A 4,182-nucleotide genomic window follows, 5' to 3' on the forward strand; every position below is an offset into this window, starting at 1 on the left:
TGTATATCAGATCTTTCTGTATGTAGTACTGTATGTGTACGAGTGGTGTGTGTACATGTGTTAGTTATATATGTATGATTAATACACACACACACACACACACACACACACACACGCACACACACGCACACACACGTTCTTCCTAATCACACTTTCGCATTTAGTTGGAATAATAAGCAGTTGTCAGGCGGTGTGTCGGGGAGTAGTATAGTGTGGTGTGGTGTGGTGGTGTTGGGAGGGATACAGTGTGATAGTGGTAGTGATGGTGGTAGTAGTGCTAGGTGAGGTGGTAGAGGTAGGCAATAAAGTGTTGTATACAGAAGAGCAGTCAAGTTCACCGCCACCATTAGTCAGGGGAAGAAACATGATCATGTGTCTGGAAGAGTAATTTTGCCCGTCCTCTCCCTGTCGCTTCTATCTGACCACTGAGACAAACGCTTTTAGTGATGTGTTTATATAGTAGTCGTCTCTCTCTCTCTCTCTCTCTCTCTCTCTCTCATGTTCCTTCACTTTCTCAGTTTATTTTTCCTGACTTTTACCCTTCCTTCCTCGCTTCTATTCCCTCCCTCCCTCTCATCTCCCTCTCTCCCTACCATCGCCTCTCTACCTCCTCCCCACATCCTTCCACCCCCACTCCTCTTCCCTCTCTACCCTCTCTACCCTCTCTCCCTTACTCTAGTCCAGTTAAGCTTCGTCTAACGTGTTGACAACGACACAAAACGCCGTCGAGTAAAATTTAACGTTGCTCTATGCGTCCGGCCGTCACCTTAAAGGCTCCTCGCTGTTGAAAATTCAGTAAAATATTCAGTAAAAGTTTTCTGGATAATATTCTTATTCTCTCTATTTCCTCTGTTGTCTTAGTTTACTGAATGGGCCGTTTTGTTTGTCTTCTGTTTGTGTTGCATTGTTGTTGTGTGTGTTTGTTTTCTTTGTGTGTGGTGTTTTGTGTTGAGTTTGTGGTGTGGTGTGGTGTGGTGTGGTGTGGTGTGGTGTGGTGTGGTGTGGTGTGGTGTGCCCCCAACCACTTATCCCATAAGATATGTCACTTAACTTGCCAACACTTATTTCACAAAGAGTCACTTATCTTGCACTTAACCTGTCACCACTTACCCAACAAGAAGACTCACTTATTTTGGACTTAACTCACACAAATTTACCCTTAAGAGGTCACTCATCTTGCCTTTAATCTTCCCAACACTTATCTCGCAAGAAGAGGCATTGATCTTCCACTTAGTCTGCCAACATTTACCCTATAGAAAGAGGCACTTATCCTCACGCACTCACACACACTCTGGCGTCCTCCCCTGGCGGTACGTTAGTGTTAAACGGCTAAGTGCTTCCAGCTGTAAGGTCGTGCCATAACCTACCTGTGTGCAGATTAATGGACGTGTGTGTGTGTGTGTGTGTGTGTGTGTGTGTGTGTGTGTGTGTGTGTGTGTGTGTGTGTGTGTGTGTGTGTGTGTGTGTGTGTGTGTGTCATCTGCATTAAGACTATAACCCAACATTAATGTTATTTATGACAAACACAGTATCAACTTCCTGGGAATGTTTATATTATAAATTACATTATATAATTTATTTGATGCTTATGTAAAAAGTTATATAAACAGTTATGTAAATAGAATCAAACACAACCGTTATTTATTAGGTCATGAAAGTCACACTGTTATAAATGGACACCATATTGAGAGACTCTACCCCGTCCCCTTACCAACCTTAGAATACCTGAGAACTGCAATAAATAAATAAATAAATAAATAAATAAATAAAACCTTCCAAACAAACTTCATTTCCCCAAACAATAACAAATCCAATTCATTCTCCCACGAACGCACCACCCCCCCCTTCCAATGTGTGTTATAGATTCCTCACTCGTTAAGCCATCCCGAGCACCACCACTGGCCGCCATAACAACACCATAATGATGCGAGGACCCGTTTGCTGTCGACGGCTTCCCGGGTCTTAAAGTTCGCGTCATGGTCACCTGCTGAACTTTCTCTCGTCTAATTTGAACTTGTGAATATCACCTGCCATTAGGGTTATGTTTACCTGGTGGAAGGGCTTGATTTGTCGTGAGTGTGTGGGAGTTGGGGGAGGGGGGGTGTGGAGGGGTAGAGAGTGGAGGGGAGGGTGTGGAGGAGGGTGTGGAGGGTGGAGGGTGGAGGGGGTGTGGAGGGGGAGGGGTGTGGAGGGGGAGGGGGTGTGGAGGGGGGAGGGGGTGTGGAGGGGGTGGAGGGGGTGTGGAGGGGGGTGTGGAGGGAGGGGGTGTGGAGGGGGAGGGGGGTGTGGAGGGGGAGGGGTGTGGAGGGGGTGGAGGGTGGAGGGTGTGGAGGGGGGTGTGGAGGGTTGGAGGGTGTGGGGTGGAGAGGTGTGTCCAGGGGTGTGCGTCAGGGGGAGGTGTCAGGCGGGGGTGTCAGCCCATTTGTTAATTAGGCTGTGTTGTTATTTCAAGTTGATCATTACCTTTGCGATAAAGAGATCATACAACTCATACACATCCATACATCATACACATCCATACATCATACACATCCATACATCATACACATCCATACATCATACACATCCATACATCATACACATCCATACATCATACACATCCATACATCATACACATCCATACATCATACACATCCATACATCATACACATCCATACATCATACACATCCATACATCATACACATCCATACATCATACACACCCCCTGGCATCATTTACAGTAACACACACAATGTTACTCTCTGCTTCACACAGGTATAATAATTATTTACGTTATGTCCAATATGTTGGTTCTGTTTATGTCCAAAATGGTATTTATGACTTAATAATTTGTATAGTTTCGTGGAAAATAATAAAATATACAACAACAATTATATATACAATTTATATTGTTATTATTATTGTTTTTTTGGGGGGGAGTTATAGCTTATCATTATTTACACACAGACGTATACATATACATACATACACACACACACACATACACACATACATACATACAGACATACATACATACATACATACATACATACATACATACACACACACACACACATACAGACATACAGACATACATACATACATACATACATACATACATACATACCCAAAGCTAAATCAATAAACCTCAGGCCCTGCGGGGTGTGGCTGGGGGGTGGGGGGGTCCTGACACACACAGGTAAGAGACACCTCGACCCAGGAGCACAAAGTTCACCTGTCTTACACAGCCTACACCTTGACGTCAGGTATAGCACACCACCACCACCACCACCACCACCACCACCACCACCACCACCACCACCACCACCACTTCACCTGCTGCTGGAATTTAACTCTACATGTAACCTAACCCAACCCCCCACCAACCTCGCTGCTGAGATACACCTCTACACCTAACCTAACCTAACCTAACCTAACCGCTACTCTCGTCTTGTTTATATCAACGGATAAAAAAAATCCTGCCGCTGATCATATCCAAATTATGTCAACAAACTCAGGTATAAACAAGACAGCTTCCATCTCCTGTACAAAATTGAGTGTAAGATAAACTGTCTCGTGTGTTGGTTCGCGGTAAAAACACCCCAAAAAAAACACAAGAAAACTGGGATTACAGTTTCCATTCTAGATGCAGAGAGTCACCGGATGACGTCAGTAGCCCAGCAGGTCACGTGACGAGAGGCTGGGTGTGAGACATCATTGTTTTATACACCAGAGTGAACGACCAGCGACCATGACTTCTCTATAGTATGTATTACCACAACAACACAACCACCCACGGCCTTCTTAGAGTACCTGACACTTTGCTGACACGGGTTTCTTAGATTATCTGTGCTGACAAGGCCTTCTTAGATTTCCTGACACTTTCCTGACACGGGTTTCTTAGATTACCTGACACTTTGCTGACAAGACCTTCATAGATTTCCTAACACTTTGGTCATTGTAACGAAAAAAACCCTATTATCTCATAAGTCACAGCTATATACCTTACTTTACATCGTCACCTTCCACTAGTTATCCCACACTATATACCTCTCTCTTATATAACTCGTCTCCCCAACAAGGCAACAATATCATGGTGTCTGCAGAAGGTCACTCACCAGTATGCAAATTCGTAAGATTAGAGTTTCTTAATTCAAGGTGTCAAGTTTGTGGTGAGACGACGCGGAGGAATTCAAGTATAA

The sequence above is a fragment of the Homarus americanus genome, unplaced genomic scaffold (assembly GCF_018991925.1).
Source record: "Homarus americanus isolate GMGI-L3 unplaced genomic scaffold, GMGI_Hamer_2.0 scaffold5777, whole genome shotgun sequence".
NCBI lineage: Eukaryota > Metazoa > Arthropoda > Malacostraca > Decapoda > Nephropidae > Homarus > Homarus americanus.